General features: G+C 37.1%; 1 protein-coding gene across 5 annotated transcripts in view; it reads left to right on the forward strand.

Moving 5' to 3' along the window:
- NAV3 (neuron navigator 3) overlaps nucleotides 1-18,133 on the forward strand; it is a 484,909-nt gene that overhangs the window by 51,472 nt on the left and 415,304 nt on the right. For 3 of the 5 annotated variants that reach the window (XM_068999468.1, XM_068999483.1, XM_068999490.1), the window contains one exon: nucleotides 16,611-16,732. The exons of the other annotated variants lie outside the window; for them this stretch is intronic. The gene's annotated coding sequence lies outside the window, so the exon portion shown is untranslated. The remainder of the gene's footprint in view (nucleotides 1-16,610; nucleotides 16,733-18,133) is intronic. 5 annotated transcript variants of the gene reach the window in all.

Raw genomic sequence — 18,133 nt, forward strand, 5'->3', positions numbered from 1 at the left:
ACATGCCATGTAATTGTTGAATCTCCTTTGTGTTTCTTATAATTGAATATTTAATTATAATTTTAAAATGATAATATAATTAGCATAATTTATTTGAAAAAATCCCTATTACTATCCTTAATTACATTATTTCTAACAATACTGCACATTAAAGATAGTCTGATAGGGTTCACATACTTCTTTGTCCTGGTACTTGCCCTCTAGGTATCTGATAGTAATCCTTACATTTCTGAGGAAAAAAATCTATTGCTTCAACATTACAGAAATTCGTGTAGTTTGACAAATCAATCCTATTAACCTCTGTTACCCCATTGGTTTGGCTATTCAGAGCTTTTTGCATGACACTGTAAAAGCGTAAAACTAACAGTAAAGTAGGTTTAAATCCTTGCAATCTGTTCTGCTTTCTGGATGTTTGCATCACTGCAGATGTTCCAAAAGAATGTAATCCAAGTACAGTGTATATTGGATTGTTCACTTTTAAAGGCTTGTCTTTGAAGAAATATCTGTTCAGTGGTATAAACTTCTAGTTGAGCCAGATGTCACAAACCTAAAACCTAACCAGGGTTAGGCAATGCCTATTTATATCTTGTGTAAACTGGAAATATTTGGGGTATAAACACACAGGGAAACACTGACAGTATTCTTGAGGGAACTGAGGCTGTGTTAGCTCTATTGCTCACAAAGGAACTGTCTGTGAAGGAGCCACAGTGGAACAGCAGGCTCTCACACCAGCTCCCGGGGTGTGGGAGCCTTGCTCTGCGCGCCAGCTCTGTCTTGGCCAGGGTCACATCGGGAGTGTGCAGCTTCCTGCAGCTTTTGCCTCCAGTTCCTGTAGGCAAAAATCATACCCTGGGAGCTGTTGCCCAGATGTGGAATCTGGCGTGTGAATGTCCCTGCATCACCAGTCCATGCCCCTTTGCCTAAAGGTGGAGAGTCTTCACTGTCTTATTAAAGCCATTGGTGCCAGGAAAGTGGACAATGCTCTTCTGTGTCTATAGAAGATATCTATGTATAAAATATTTATTAGAATTAAAGAAAGAAATGCTTCTTTGTCTGATTGAACTGTTCTGTGTTCTCTCTTTGCATCTTTTTTTCTGTTTTGTTGTTTTGTTTTTTTTTTCATTCAAACAGAAGCTGTATTTAGGGAGAAATATCAGTGAAGTCTGAAGGAATGCGTCAAGTTGTCTTTGGAACTTAAAAATCTTGGCTGTGGCAGGACTCAGACTGTCTGTGTCTGGTGATGCTGGCCAGATTTTGAGCATCTGGCCAGATGCTGTGGCTGATTGAAATATTTTTGTTTCGCAACCCTTGCAAATTAAATTTTAACTTGATGATCGGCATTTGAAACTCCACTCCTCCTCTCTATGCTTATACAGCCCAGTAGGAAGGAAGCTTTTTTTTCCCCCCTCTTTTGTTTACTACTACAGTCAGAGGTTCATCAGAACTCAGTAGGGAGACAGTATAGTTTAGCAATGTTATATAAGTGCATTCATCCCACTGGAACAAATCTTTTATACTTCTCATTTGTGTATTTTGGTATGCTTTTTGATTATCATTGATTTTCTTTATTACACCATACAAAGCAACAACTCAAAGTATTCAGCTAAAGCCTGAGTATTAAACATGAATTAAACAAGAGAAGAAACAAGCTTAAAATATATTTTGAGAAAATAAGATTACATAAAACAAGAGAAGAACAAGGTTTATTGGACAGAAAAGGAATTGGTAATCCTATGAACTAAACAAGCTGAGGTAAGAACTACAAAGGAGAAGGTAATGAGCATAGAAAATGAGTTGTTTAGGTATGGAAAGATCCAGGTTGTATGCAGAGGTGGCAAATGAGGGATTAGAGAGTAAAATAAGCCAGTTACTGGATCAAATGTTGAGGAATCTGGATCAGTACAAAGGGGTGAAAATCTAGGCTGCTTAGGAAAGGATTAGTATTGAAAAGTGATAATTGCAGTTGAAAAGGAAGACAATAAGGCTTGCACAAGATGGGAAAAAAAGGATAAAAATTAATCTGAAATAGCAAAGTAGAAAACCCAGAATTGTGTAAAACAGAAGTCTACTATATAATGGAAGCCTCTCATTTATTCCAGGAGGGGATGATGATAATACAAATGAATAATCAATTCGGTTTCAGTTTTTCTCACATGGTGTGTGCCTCACAATCTTTCCTGGAGGACAGAAGCGGGGAGGTCACAGTTGTGATTACAGGAAATTGATTTGGAGCACTTATCATTTTCAGCTGCTGCCAGGTGTGCTGCAAGGGGTAAACTTTCAAAACCACATTTGGAAGATGTGTGTACAAAAGCTTGGGGTTTGTTTGGACAAAAATGGATTTGGGATGCATCTCTTCCATTGAGTTCCAATCCTTAAATTTGTCAAGAGACCTTCCAGTCTTCCCCAGAGTTACGTATTCATTTATTTATATGTCTATATTTGGATAGCAGTAGGAAAATTCTGTGAAACCAGAGTGAATTTTCTTTTCTTCCCTTGAGCAGGAAATTGTGGTGGAAGAATAATTTTACTTGCTAATAATAGTTTGGAGAAATTTTGGCATTTTTCTTCATGGAATTTAGTGAAGCAATAATGAACAGAGTTAGTCTAACACTAGTAAAAGTATTTAAATAATTCTCTGATTAGAGGAGTTATCATTGAATGAATTATTCATAAGCTGTTTTTCACACACAGATTAAAGCAAAATATATTCACATTTTATTTGAAGCAATATTGGAAAATTAAAATAGGAATGCAATTAATAATTTCAGCAATGGTAGGTATTGTTCATGATGATTTTTACTTTCTACAATAACTAAGATATGAAAAGGAGTAAGTCAGATATAGTGATTTGAAATGAAAATGTTTGTTTATGCTGCAGAGCCAAGCAAGAAAGAAACCACTGAGTCCCTTCAGAAATGTTCTATAGCATTTTCACTTTAGGGTCCAAAGTTGATACTGTTGGCTGCAATCATGTGCTTCTTTGTGTGCTCTGAGCATAAGGATAAGGTAGTCTGAAGTTTCAAGTAGCAAATATTCTCTTCCATTTTACTTCATGAACAATTTCTAAAATTTATTTTCACTGCCTGTGGACTCAATTCTTACGACTTCTGCATTTTGTTTAAATTTTGTTCTTGTCAATAAAGGAAACCATGGAAGTGAAATGAACATCTGTGTATATGTGCCTTGGTTGGTTCAAGATTGGATGCGTTTTTCTAAGTCACAAGTCTGTCACAGGTTCTTGGTTTCAGTCCCAGATCAACTATGATGGTCCACATTATATGGGCCATTATACTCTAGTCTGGCTTAGAGGACCCAATCTGGCCTTTCTTAGCCTTGAATTGTATTGATCTTGGATAATTTATCTGTTCAATGTGAAACAGAAGCATAAAGGGTAGACTCTAGTTTCAAATAATGTATATTAGTAAAAGAAAGGTGGCTTTCATCTTTTAACAGGAAGACTGTATTAGTTAGAGGGATCTAACAGCAATTGCTAACATTTTAAGTTTTTGGCTACTACTGTTACTGCAGTAGAAGTACTAACAGCAGATCTTGGTGTACTGTGCCACTCCAGATCATAACACTGTTTCACATGAAGGTGGAAGAAACAATATATGTAATGTTCTTGGTGTTCTTCATGTAACTTCCTCCTGCAATTTAGACTTTCCCCGCTGCCATCTGATCAAACCTGAGCAATCGTTAAAGATGCTCAAATAAAAGGATGCCTAAAGTGGTTTTTATTTCTGAGGAGACTACTTCTTATGAGATCACTGCCTTATGTAGGAATTTTGTAAAACGATGGTGATTTAATAAATGCCTCTAAGTCACCTTTCAGTGCTTACCCACATCAGATACTAATGCATCAAATAATGAGCCAGCGTAAGAAAAGCTTCCTGGTGTGGAAAATCATGTTCAGCTTTGACATTTTAAGTCTGAGTGCTAGACTAAAAAAGTATTTTAAATAAATCTTCAGGATCATTGGTGTGTCGCATTTGTAACCAACCTCCTTGCTTTTTTAAAATGCAGATTTACATTGCAAAGTATTTCTTTTCCTTGTCTTTTTTTTTTTTTCCCCCTGAAGGATCACTTACTTTGGATTGATTTCTGCTTCCTGAATAGGACATAACAGGTCTTTAATATTCTTGTTGAGTATGCTTATTCAGAAATAAGTATGATTCTTTCACCTTTTAGAGAGGTGAAAGATGTATTAAGGGTTAATTGAGATGAGAAGGCAGACAAGTTTTGTCTTTATGAAAACTTGGTGTGAAACTTCAAGCAAAGAAAAGCACAGCTAAGAAGAGCACAGCTAATGTTTTCATCAGCAGAACTGTAACATTTCCATAGTCACATGAACTTTGGACTAATTTTTTTCTTTGCCAAAGTTCTGTAGTGAGTGGAATTGAGGTTTGAAGAATTACCCACAAACAAGTTAGTTTTCTTTGAATTGTACCTAACGTTATATCTTCTTCTTATGGAAACTCCTGCACTCCCCTGGGCTGGAGATGAGATTCTTCAATGTGATGCTGCCTTTGCCCATCTCAGCTCCAGAACAGGAGTGTGCTGCAGAGCTCAGCAGGAGATGTGACTGGATGTTTGTCTTCACTGCAGAAGATATCTTGCACAGTGTCTTTAGAAGTTACCACGACTTCAGTTGTTGAACGTTATATTCAGGCTTATTTTTCCCCTTGGCATTGTTATGCATTTTGGCTGTAGCAACATCCTTATCTGACTCTCACCAGACAGAGGACATAGCAAAAATTTCAGAAAAATTCCCAAGGTAGTTACTAACCTACCAACTGTGATCAGTGAGAAATGACATTATCTATTTTCTTTACCCATGTCAGGAAGAATTTTGATTTCTGATGTGGGGTAAAGGCAAGTTCCTCAACCCTTGATTAAATGTCTGTTTTGATAATTAATTGAAAATGAATGTTAATGGATAGAACAAGTATCACCTGGATGCTGTGAGATGTATACTGATTAAGGTTTGGCTTAATTTGTGGTTTAATGACTCACTGGACTGCATACCAACTTCAAACTTTAAAGCAATGAAGATGTTTTGGGGCCACAAGTTTCCATTTCTTAAATTTCATAGAAACTAGAGAAGATCAATCAGCAGAAAATTTTCTTGAATGAAAAAATTATGCTTTTTGACCAGTCTCTTTCAAATGCCATATATTCCTGCTGCATGCTTGATAGTAAAATATTTAAAATTTGTGAGAGAGCTCTTAACAGAGAATTACAACACAGAGGACTTCATCTTGGGCAGTAGAGATAGCAGTTGGCCCAGGTGACTGTGACACCAACCAATTCACCCGTGTTTGTGTTTTCAATTTAAACTTTAATTTAAATTTAAATGAATAGAGACTTAGTATATTTTTAAATATTCTTTCAGTTTAAAATTGCAAGATAGATAATGTGCATAGGTCTATCACAGCACAGATGCTCACTGTTGAAATCCTACGGAAGGGATTACTTATCATAGAAATATCCCAAACATTTTAATTCAAATGACTAATTATTATATCAAGGTTTGAAGTTAAAGGGGGGGGGGGGAAGGGATTCTGCAGCCACTGCCTTTTATCTCTCTATATCATGGTGTATTGAACTATGTCTCATCTTTTAATATTAAATTAAATTATTAAATGTACATGTATTCCACACCCTCAAGGATTTAAAATTTGTTTGGCTTCTCTCCTTCTCCCTGGTCTTTTGGGGTTATTTAAAACAAAACCCCAACAACACCATTTCTACTTAGAACCACAGGTTCATCAAGGCTGTCTTATATGCTAAATCAGAATTCTAGTTACTACTTTTAAAGAAGTCAAAAGTCATGAAGATGTAATCTCAGACCCTCTTCTTTTTCCCTCAAAACTACGTCATAATACATTAGTACAATTGTTACATGCTTTGGTTGAGAATACAGCCTTGCCTTTAAAAAGTGCAAAAAGAATTAGCTTCATGATTTATTGTAACCTATGATGAGAGGGTTAAGGGACAGTAAAAGATTATTTATCCATTCAAAAGATTATTGAAGTTAAATTTCCAACCATGTTTTTGTGTTCTGGAAATACCTAGAAGTGTTTATATGTTGTTAGCACACAATAAAGGTCACTCTGTTCAAGGCAAATTTTTATGAGAAGTTTTTTTGTAATTACTTGAATTTAAAGCACTTGTGGCTGTACTTTGGGCCTAAACTCATGCTTAACACTCTGACAGCTGACAATTCTCCACCAATATTTGCCTTTGGGGAATTTCAGTGAGTACTTACAGGATAATTTTACAGAGTAAGTTCTCCATTACTTACCTCATTGTTTGAGTGTCTCCATTACTAACGGCATAACTTCCTGAAGGAAAGTTATAAAACACCTTATTTTCCTTATTGGGTAGCGGAATTTCCTTTCATTAGTTACTTTCCTTCTTAATGTAGATAAATCTACTGAGGGTCTGGATTTGGTTGGCAGATGATTTGTCCAGACTTTTCAGTGTTCTTGCCAGAAGTATGAGTAGGTGAGTTGTCACAGGTCACAAAGCATGAATTTGCCCATCCAATGCATCTGTTTTAAGCATTGAAGCACACAAATGTCTCCAGGTGAAATACATATCTAGAAGAACATCTGTTTTTGCACATTTTTCTTTTAATAACAATTGAAGTTACCAAGATGAAATATATTGGCAGAAATCAATCTTTTGTGTGTGTGCCCGGTAATTCATATTTGAAATCCTCACCTGTTTTCAGCCTTTTGGAGATGGAGGTCTAGTGAGTTTTTTATTTATGATTCATTTCTCCAATTATATTGCTTTTGTTTCCTGTAACTACACGTCAGGCTTTTTAAGACAGCAGTTTTAAAAACTTAGAAAAAAAACCTAACCAAACAAAAATGGGAAATTAACAGTTATTCCTGTCAACATGTGATTAACTTGATTTACATGGAATTTCAAATGTTTATGTAGCAAACATTTGGTCCACATACTGTAAACTAAACCCATGCAACTAAAACATTTGTCTGCATTTTTGCTTTTGAATGAAATATGGTCAAAGTGAACAATAGTTCTTAGCTACTTTTTTGTGGCATTTGCCAGGCCAAACAACTATCCCTGAATGTCTATTACTGTAAAGATTGTATTGTTCTCTAGTTCCTCCCAGTAAGGGAATGATAAAGTTCCACTGGCACTGGGTATGCCTCAGTTAGCTTTGTAGCCTGTAGTTGGGTTGAATGCCTAACCACTAGAAAAGTAAATAAAATTAGAAGCAAGGATTGTTTATGATTAAAAAACCCAAGAAACATACCCAACATAAAACAACAAAAAGCCAAAAGAACAGGAAAAAAATGAACAGAAGTCGCATAAAAGTAAGATTTGTTCTAGTTTGGACTTAATTTGGGTATGATTTCATATGCTAACTAATTATCTGAAACACTTCCATCTGGGAGATACTTCTATTGGGAATGAATGCTATTTTCCCCTTAGTTCACATTCTCCCGCCCCCCCCCCCAGCAATTTAAGTGATTCAGACTATCACAAGGATAGGTTCCTTTAAGAAAAATAATTTTGAACTTTTGTCATTTCAGTTGTTGATTTAGTGTTCTGCATAATTCAAAAGCAGGGATTTTCATTGCTGTTATGATTGCCAAACCACTATAGTAAGATGTGACTTTACTGTGATCTCATTGATAGAATAGAAATCAAGAATTGACAGAGTGAATGTGATTAATTCCTGTTGCTGTTCCTTGGGACTACAGGGAAGCAGGGTGATTACCTGCCCCCTCATAGCTCAAAAGAGGTGGAAAATCCAGTTCCAGCAGGAGACCCTGCTAGGATGCTGCCCAATAGGGAGGAAAGTTGCAGTCAAAGTTGGAAAATGAAATCTGGAGTTTGTAATTCTGTTAGACAAATGAACAAGGAGTGTTGGGCAGAAAGCAGAGATGAAATTGGAGCATTCATGGTGGCCAGGAGGCTCTCTGTGGGCTACTGAAGGAAAGAGAAAGAGAGGTGATCCCCTGCTGCCATTGCACCTATGGCTTGCAGAAGGGCTTTCAAGGCAGACATCACCTCTCGTTCTCTTCTCCTCTTGTCAGGCATAGCAGTGATGATCTTTTATATTTTGCTGCAGAAGGCCCTCGGGTGGCTGGTGGTGGTGTGGAGTGGAAGAAACAATTATGTCAGTGGTGTGCAGTGTTCCATTGCTCATCCTCCCCATACTGTGCAGCACCTGGTGTTAGTCACACATCTCCTCCACCGCAAGCACCTTCACCACCCAGTTGTTCCTCAAAAGATGTGTCTTCCAAAGCAGTACCAAAGACTAGGACTTGGCAAACCAACACAGCGGACATGGAGCACAAGGTGAAGCAGGCTTGGGAGCCCAGGGCAGGATAGGATCCAGGGCCCAGACAGCTGTTTCCCAGCAGGCTCTGTCCCTGCTGGCTTCCTTCCTCACCCCCAGCTATCCTTGGGATTCAGGAGAGCCTCAGGTCTGGTTGGCCCAGGCTGGCGACACCCTGCACATGGCTCAGCCTCACCATCCCAGAGCATGCTCAGCCTGTGTCTTGCCGGGCATTGGTATGAATGTGACAGCTTACACACTTATAATGCCATCGCTAATGCCAGTGTCTGCTGCGTATGTCTGTGCAGTTCCTGCCCTCAGTGATTACGGAGTGTTTCCGGACTGCTGCAGCAGTCTCACTGCTCAGCTCTGTGGCTTCCTTGGAAGCAGGGGCCAGTAGGACTGCTATCGGTGGAGGTGGCCCTGCTGCATGGAACTACTTTCCTCTTCGTCTCATCTTGGAACTAGGCACCGCAATTTGAAGTTAAAAACCTGGAGTGTGTCCAGAGAAGGACAACAAAGCTATTGAATGGTCTGGAGTACAAGTCTTATGACTCCCTCCAGCTGAGGGAGGTGGGGCTGTTTAACCAGGCAAAAAGGAGCCTGAGGGCGGCTCTCAACACCTACCTGAAGAAGCTGTAGCCAGGTGGGGGTCAGTCTCTTCTCCCACTTAACAAGCAATAGGACAAAAGGAAATGGCCTCAAGTTGCAACAGTGGAGATTTATACTGGATATTAGTATCAATTTCTTCACCCAAAGGCTGGCCAAACATTGGAACAGGCTGTCCAGGGAAGTGGTTGAATCACCATACCTGGAAGTGTTCAAAAGAGATTTAGATGTGGTGCTCAGAGACAGATAAGTGGTAGGCTTGGTAGTGCTGGGTTAATGGTTGGTCTCCATGATCTTAGAGGTCTTTTTCAACCTTAGTGATTCTACAGTTCTAAAAAGGTTAGCTGCAGCCTTTTTAGAATGCAGGTCATGAATCCACCTTGTGGTCTGTTAATCAGCTAGCTTTTGTGTCTTTTTTTGCCTTACTTATTCAAACCAGGTTGGTTTGTTTGTTTCTGAGTAAATAATTTTTGATGTTAACACATAAATCATTATTGTTGTTGCCTCAGGTAGTGTTGGTCACAGCCAAGTGCTCTTATACCTGCTCTTGCCTGGCTACGAATGCAGGAAAATTTGAGTTATTCTGCCCAATGAAATGAATTTTTATTATTTAGATTTTCACTGTGCCATTTCTGAACTGTTGCAACTGGCTCAGAAAGTGTTCTAATTAGGGAAACTATTTCTACTCGGTTCACAATGGATCTGTATCTGAAAGAGGGAGAATCCAGTGAAATTTGGTATTTATTCATCTTGCATGTGAACAGCAACACTATAATGAAAGGAAATTAGTTGCAGTTCAGAGGTATGAAGAAAGGAAATGTAGCTCTTCCTAGTAATGCACTGTAGTTAAAAGAAAACATATTTAGTGGCTTGCTTTGTGAAAATTATATGACTACATAAAAAAGTGTTTGAAAATCAAACATTTATCTTCTTTTTTTTCTCCTCCCATATTACTAAATATGAGAGCTCTATTGTTAGGCTCTAGCTTTAGGAAGTAATTTTTTAAGCCATCTTGTGTTCTAAATTTGGATTTTTCTTACATTTGGGTAAAATGCAGTGTTTCAGAGTAATTAATCTGTTTGTGTCTAGTTTATTCTGTGGACTATAGCCATATTTTAAAAAAGAAGCTATGAGGTCATAAGACTTTTATGAAATAGGCCATTGATGGAAAAAGCATAGGGTGAAGCAGCATTCATGTAGGCAGTGTTGGGAGTGGATTTTGGCACAGAAGTGGCACCCACACCAACTGTGGAGATCAGCGTGCCTTTCATTCTGCTGTCTTGGAGCACTGCTTGGTAAGGAGATACCAGCTGCCAGTAATCAGGTATCGATGCTTCTAAGATTCGGGGATTTTTGGTATTGAGAGCTTAAAAAGTGTACGGCTTTAGTTCTTGTCTTCCATAAAGAGGAATCTTATCAGAAGTGGTTAAATTGTTTTCCCATGTTGTTTATTCTCTGTCTCTGTTAGCAGTATTAGTAGTTATTTGTTGAATCCAGTCTGACAACAGCAAATGATGGTTATGAAAGAGTCATGTAGTAGTCTAGTACTAGAGTCATGCAAGAAATGACTTGTGAAAGGGCATCGGAACATCTAAATATCCTGTATTTGCATTTTGAGGGGTGCAGTGGCTTGTACTGAGGATTGTCAGGTTGCAGTGTAGATGGATGGCTGTTATCTCAGACACAGAACTATTCAATATTGGACTGCTTAATAGGAAGAGAATAAAAAAAAGTGAGAATGTGAGAGAATATTTTTATGATACTCTTTCCTTCCTTATGTACAAGCTCTTTTTCAGATTTAAATTTTACTGGCAGTTTAACTTTTTTCCTTGCCTGATCCTTTCTTCCTGGGTCTCTCAGTCTGCTTTGGTTAATATGAAAGCAGTTTTTTTTCCTGTCTTGTAGTTCTCCTAAAAAGCCTTGCTGGGGTTAAGTCTGTCTTTGCCAAAATCAATCTGTATGATTTACTCAGTTTCTCTATTTTTAGATTTCTTCCTGCTCTGTGGGAGATGCAACAAGCAGAATCCTCATTTCTATGCAGAATCATAAATTCTGTAGCATTTCTAGTGCATATGTTCCAAGTCAAGCATAACGGGGAATTGTACCTTTGCCTGCTACATCCCAGCTGAAAGTTGGGCTCAGCAGGACACAGACATATGCTTTTCTTATTTCCCCCAGCTACTTTTGGATATCTGTGCTGGGTGAATATAACCTGTTTCAGAGGATTGTGGGGACTTGGTCTGCTGTGCACTTCCTTTAGAACTGAGGCTACCTGAGAGAGTTGTTTTAGGATTTTTGGATCTTGAGAAGGCTCGAAATTTTTGATATGTAGAAGGACTTGCAAACTTTGAAAGGGAAAAACTGAAATGCCCCAGAGACTTGAGAAGTAACAGGGCACTGCAATGTGGACAAAGTGTTTAGAGTGATTAGATACTTGTAAGTCTCTGCAAACCTGGTTCTCCCTGTAAATGAATGTCGTAAGTAGCCTGTCGTGATGAATAGGAGCATGGATAAGATTTCCATGCACAGAGTGGATTTGTCCATGATTTACTGAATACTGCTAAAATTCTCAGAAAGACGACTTGGTACTTTATTACGTAGCACTTAGCCCAGGAAATTATGGTCTTGACTAGAATGTCATGGCAGGACCACAGAACAAATATAGAATAATAACTCTTAACCAAAAAAAGCATTGTAGTAGATGCTTTCCGGACCACTGGAGAAAATGATATCCCAGAATGAAGTAGAGAAATTCTGGTGATTTCAGTAGAATGCTGATGATCTTCCTAATGCCACTGAGAATTGCAGACTTATAGCTTCTCTGAATCAGGCTGTGTCAATACAGTTTTCACTTGCATTTATTGGAAATGCTTGCACCCAAGCACCTGTAAAGCTATTGAACAGCAAATTATTTTTTAGTTCTTATTGTAGAAAATAAAATGGATAGCCACTTAAGCTTACAGAGTATTCATCAGTCTTAAACCTGTGATCTACAGGAATAAGTTTTGAAGGGCCCAAACAAATAGAGAACTAACATTCATATCTGTGAAACATTCTTCATATCTCAAGCCATTCACAAATTTGAATACTATCTTAATCTGCTCCTGGGTTTGGTTTTCCCAGCTGGAGTTGTCCTTAAGAAGTAAAGTGATACATAATTCAGATCCTGAATTCTAAAATACAATCGTTCTTCCCAAATACCATATAACTTCTTCTTAAGGGGATCACTGGAAGCTTGTGCCATGAAAAAGTACAATATGTAGGTTCATATTTCAAGCACTTTTGAACATGTGTTACAAGTATCTGATGACATGAATTCACAACTGCTGGTACATGTTTTTGTGGTGTCACTAGACCTTGGTTGTGTCCAGGTAAGTCTTCAGGTAACACTTATTAAGTCTCTCTTGTATCCTGTCCATTATTAACAATCCAGCCTATGTAAATAATGGTAATTTGAGAGAGAATTCTAGGTTTGGTTTTGCTGGTATTGCAGTGATACAGCTTTTGTTGGCACCTGCCTTCTTCTAGTTAGACTGGCTATAGATTTTGTTTGCTTCTCTTTCATACAGATAGCCTAAATAAGAACAAGAGTAATGTCTGGTAGAAGCAGAAGGTAATTCTGTAATTTTTTGAAAAAGTAGAGTTAGTTTGGTGTTCCATATGATATTCTGTTTATGGGAAATCTATAAAATGTGCTCAAAGAGAATCAGAAATATTTGAGATTTTTTTTCACATATTTTCTTTTTGATTAATTATTTCATTTGAAAGATAGCTCTGTAGCAAATTAAGTGCAGTTCTTTACTGACTGTGCTGCTTGATGGTCCTGTTTGAGTTGAAAATCTGAATTGAAGTAAGAGCTGTATTTTTGTAAATCTCCCTGTGTTAATTCAAGCTACTGTTTAGAGATGTGGTTCCGCAGCACAAAAGGCATTGGACTTTTTGGTGGAAAGGCTGAATAAGCAAGCCTGAATGTATCTGCAATAATAATTGTGATCAATTTCTCTGCCTGCTAAAATGACAGAGGTTAGATTAGCATTGGGTTCTGCCACAAATTGCGGCTTTTCAACAGGGCTTAGTAATGTGTGTCTGCCTGTCTGTCACACTATTTGATACATGTCAGGCTCTTGCATAATCATTTCATTGAATAAATAGGGCACTTGAAAATGTGTCAGAGAGAACAGTCACTCTACACACAGGCAGAATGATCAACTTGATAATTTATCAGCCTCTTTGCTTTGCTGTTTCTATTAGATTGTGGTTTGCCCTATATATACATAGCTTTACTATCAAAATATATTCTATTGTTGTAATTCATATGTTATTAAAGTTGAGTGACTTAATAATATCCTCATATAAAAGATGTTTTCCTTCCATGCTCCATAAAAGGAAATTTTTGAACTAGATTGAAACCGGGTTTTTTACATTTAGCAGTGCTTTCAGTTTACTTTAACACATGCTTAGTTTTAAAGAAAATTCTGTTTGCAGATGTCACGTCAGTCCTGTGAAAGATGTTTTGCTGGCTACAAAGTCTGCTGAAGATTGGTTGCTTAAGGCCCTTTTCACTCTACAAGTCACATTATTTTTTTTAAGCTTCATTGCAGATCAATTCATTCAACTGATACAGTAACAAACCTTCAGCTCCTAATTATAGTTCTATCAACCAAAGGGTTATTTTTGAGAAGAGTGGGACGCAAGTGATGGACCCTGTTGTGTGCAGAGCCACCATCACAAAATTTTATTTGTACAATTGTGGTGCTTGTATATTTGTGTATCTGCTTACAGCTGCATGCAGAAACAGATCAGTTGCATTTTGTTTTTTAAAAAATGCATGGCTCCAACAGTAATCATATTTTATGGATGAAGCTCATTTGCATTAGGTTTAATTTTTGTTCATTTACCTACAATTATCATTGTAATTTCCTGAAAATTACAGTTTAGTCAAGAGGGACTTCAGGATTAATAATAGAGGGGTAAATGAATGCAGCATGTATGTTACTGCTCCAGCCATCTGCTATATGTTTATCCTGGGAGTTTCCACTCTGATTGAATCAGTACTGTCAACTTTGTGATCCCATCCAGTCTCTGACTACAGAAGTACAGAAAGAAATTCTGCTTTTGCATATTTGAAATTCTGCTTTTCAGGGTTAGGTAGCTTTGTCTGGTGTCAAGTGGTAAACCAGTCTGAGCTCCAGGGTTGCCCTATGTGCCTTATGTCTGTCTTTCAGTGTGGACACTTTCTCTTAAATGAGCTTTTTAAATTTCAGTCATGATTCATCTTCTTGGAAAGGTTAGATAATCAGCTGCTGTGCTTTTCAGAAAACTAAATGTCTTGATACAATAGAAGAGAAGCAGACTTTGAACTCTCTGCTTGTGTCAGGACACACCAGGAAACTGCTATTTGTTCTGCTCCTCAGATAGTGGGAGGTAACATCTTGTATCTGGACAAAGTATGGGATTGCTTATGAATGCCAGGTTTGCTACAGTAGGTACAAACATTTTTGCAAGGAATTATTGCTTGGAGCACTTTGGTTAGTGACATTATGCCCACAGATATTTTTTTTTCTCTGCTAGGGGTTTTGTGGAAACTGAGCTTGCAGATCCGATTTCAGGTGAAAGTCTGGTCTTCTGCCAACAACTTCAGTCCCTTAAGGGGGCAGGAAGAAATTCAACCATTATAGCATTATTCTAAGGGATAAAGTGGAAGTCTCTCAAAACCAAGGAGCCTATTAATATACCTAAAAATATATAAGTAGCAAATATTTCAACTCAGAGTCAAAAAGTATGTAATTATGTTTTGGATTGTAAGCTCATCTCTAAAGTTAGTTGTGTAGCTGCCATGTAGTTAGAAGTTGGTTATTCTCCTGGCACATTCATTGAGAATTGGGCTTTGTAATTTTATTTTTTTTTTTTAGCCTCGCAAATGTGTTTAGATGCAACAAACACAATGAAGCTGACTTCACAAATCACAATAGTATAGCACTTTAGTGCTAGCACAATATATAGTTTTGCTATATATATATATCTATATATATATAGTTTTACTGTAGCACAATAGTATAGTTTTGCCACTGATTGCTGTCATGCGTTTCCCCATTTTTTGCCGTGTAGAATTTACTCATTTCTTCTTGTGAGGTCTTTTCTCTCGAATTTTTCATATTTTCTTAATGTAGTTAAATGCTTTCTAAGTCACATAATGGAATTCTATTGTAATAGAAAATTTTTATCATGATTAATATATCTGATGAAGGTATGTTCTTGGTCTTCTACTGTGTCTGATATTTCACTTCTAGAGGTTTTCATGAATATATAGATCCACTTTTGACATATTAACACTTCTTTTGCATATGATGTAGAAGCTGAAGGTAATATAATAACTGTGAGAGCAAATACACAGTTTGCAGTGAAATTTAATATTTTATAGCTTTCAGTTAGAAGAAAAGAAAATAATGTTTTTTATAGCTATATGAAAAGAAGATTTAAGTGTTTCAGCTCTTAATTTTCACTGTGTTGTTTGCCAGTTGGGGATTGGTTTACTTTTATTTTCATGATAAAAGCAAGTTCATATGAAGTTTTCTTGCAGCTAGATATTTTTGGTTCTATACAAATCCTTGCTGCTTCTAGAAAATACACAATTGATTACAAATAAATGCTATCATAAAAAATTACTTATCATAAAATATTAGGTCACCAAGAAGGCATTAAGTCAAGAAAGAAACAACTTTTCAAAACTTGAAACAAAACATACCAAAAACAATTAGCAGATCTTTGCTGGAAAACTCATTAAATTGCTTAGATTCAAATTTCTAATATAAGATTGTCACTCTTTTGTATAATTCAACTTACATTAATTGCTTTTTTCCAAATTCTTTTTCATTTATGTAGTCTGCTATGTAGTGCAACACTTACTAGAATCTGGTTTCAAATATTGAACGTCAGGAACTGCTGAGCCATGTTAAGAGTAACTAATTCTCATGATAACTAAGCGATTTTATTTTTTTTTTTATTGTGCTCTCAAATGAGAGCTCTAGGTTTAGCTTGGGGAAAGATGCATTAGTGTAAGTATAGAGCTAAATGCTATTATAAGATTCAGGAACTTTTAACTTATTTCCTAATAAGAAGAATATTCTTTAATCAGCAGAAATACATGCTGAGATATGCGTGTGTGCATTCTCTTTAGCCCACTTTCCTGATTTTTGCCTTAAGGATTCCTAAGAAGTATTCTTCCATTTCATGCAGACTAAACATTTCTTTGCAACAACATATTTTCTGTGCAAAAACCTTTTTCTGTCTGCCTCCTTAGCATCACTTTTTTTTTTTTCCAAAATGTAAATATATAAATAAAAAAAGCCTAAGGGGAAAATAAGACAAAGTCTCAGAAAAATTATTAATGCCAGATATATCCCTAAAGCAACATAAAGGTGGAGAAACTAAGTAGGATGTATAATCTGTCTGGAGAGGAGTTGTATTTCTTGCTTTAGCCTGACTTCTGGATGGTCTCTTCAGACTCTTGCAAACTGTAGACCAGAGAAGACCTTGGTCTTAGCGCAGGTTGTGCTGGCGGCAGCAGGAACACCTCAGAAGCACTGTCTTCCTCATCAGCTTCAGTCTTGCACTCTACTGTCACACTGTTCTCAGCGAGATGCCACACTGAATCTCAGTGCACTATTTTGTTCTGCAGGTGCAGATCAAAAACTGGCAAATCTGGTGCACAAATGGTAAACCTGTTTGGTGGTGTGGGAGACTGCCCTGCTGTTCTAGGCTTTACAGAAGAACCTGGGAGATGCATCTTTCCCTGGAGAGGTCAGCAGTGAGGCTGTTAGCACTCCTTTCTCGTGTTTATTTGAGAACAGTGAATGTTTTAAAGCAACTGTCATGCAGTGGGGCATTATAGATACATGAAATGCAGAAGAATGTGGAATTTTGTTTGTGCCCTTATTTTCAGCTGATTGTTGGGCGTGTTAGTTTTCATGCCCTATATTACCATGTGCAGTCTGAAAGGAGTCCTCCCAAAGCACCAATTACAATTTCTCTTTCCTACAAATACCATGTGTAAACATGTAGTGACTTTTTTCTTGAATGACAGCAGTCACTTCTGACAGTAATTGCTGCTTACAGTTTCTTATAAAAGTATGAGAAGTCCTCTATATGCTAAATTATATAGAAATATAATGTTGAAAAGCGTGTTTTTAAAATTGTAGCATGGAGCTGATGTGTCTAGTTGGTGGGAAAATACAGTAAAAGCTAAAAGGAATGTGTTATTAATAAATCTGAGGATCTGTAAAGACATTCCTGCAAACAAATAATTTTCTGTTGGGAATTTTGTTTTCATTTTTGTTCTTGAATTCTTCTCTAGTAGAGATCATGTGAAAATGTGCTGGTTTACCCTGGTATGAAAACAGCTTTGAGTACATAAACGCAGTTTTGTGTTTATCTGAAATTAAAAGAAGAACTAAGCATTATGCTCAGATAGTTCATGGCCCAATTAACAGGAATTTTTAAGTATTGATATCTTGTAAGAATATAAACAGATATTCTTCTTCATTGAAGCTCCTAAGCACCATCCAACCAGTGTGTTATGAGCAGTAAATGAATAACCTTTCTTGCTAGCCTGTAGGATATTACCATTGCTTTCAACTTTGTGGTGTATTACATGTTTCTTGATTCCTGAGTAAGCTGTCACAGGCTGCTCTCTGCCTGTTAAGTGAATATATGCCATGAGAAGACACAACTCTATCCTGGCAACATGACTTCATTGTTACTGGTAATTTTCTGAATGTTTGTGACAATACAGACCTGTCTTTTTCTTTGTTTTCTTTGTTATTTTTATTTGATAAGCTTCTGATACTAGTAGTGTGTTCCTTATACTTTGTATCACTGGAACAAGTGAAGAATGAATTGTTCTATGATGATGTTCTGAAATGTATAAACATTTGGGATGCTGCATCCCATCTGACTTTTCTTGAAAATAATTTTCTTTAATTTTATCATATGTCCACAGTGGAGATGGGGGAGGAGGAGGGAGGAAAACTGTCTGGATTGAAATGCAAGTCTCTGTGTAGGCTTTTAATTAATTTCCCAAGGGAATGATATTGCAAAAAGGATGGAAGAGAAATGCTGCTAATGGTCCTAGTTGTGACACAGGGGAATATAGTGATGAACTTATAACCTGCAAACAAAATGGTGGCCTTTTGTTAGGGATGA

The sequence above is a fragment of the Aphelocoma coerulescens genome, chromosome 1A (assembly GCF_041296385.1).
Source record: "Aphelocoma coerulescens isolate FSJ_1873_10779 chromosome 1A, UR_Acoe_1.0, whole genome shotgun sequence".
Classification (NCBI taxonomy): domain Eukaryota; kingdom Metazoa; phylum Chordata; class Aves; order Passeriformes; family Corvidae; genus Aphelocoma; species Aphelocoma coerulescens.